Here is a 303-nt window from a genome sequence, read left to right on the forward strand (position 1 = left end):
GGGTAAGGTGGCGGGAAACCGTGGTTAGGTATGAAAGGTGCCAGAGCCGTGGTGCCAGGCCAGGAGAGAAACGGGCCGGCGCGGAGGGTGGTGTGTGTAGGCGGTTTGTGTGGGCGGTATGCGCGCGTGTGTGTGTGTGCAGTGTGTGTGTGTGTGTGCATATGTGTGTTAAAACCGCAGAACTTCCGTGAAAACAAAAAGAGAGCAAAGGTTTACCACGCGCCGTTCAGAAGACACCCCTGCCCTTCTACTGCTTTATATCTCTGTATCTTTCAGTGAAATACCATGAAATTAAGGTCTACA

This window comes from Frankliniella occidentalis, unplaced genomic scaffold (genome assembly GCF_000697945.3).
Source record: "Frankliniella occidentalis isolate FOCC.00 unplaced genomic scaffold, Focc_3.1 Scaffold159, whole genome shotgun sequence".
Taxonomy (NCBI): Eukaryota; Metazoa; Arthropoda; class Insecta; order Thysanoptera; family Thripidae; genus Frankliniella; species Frankliniella occidentalis.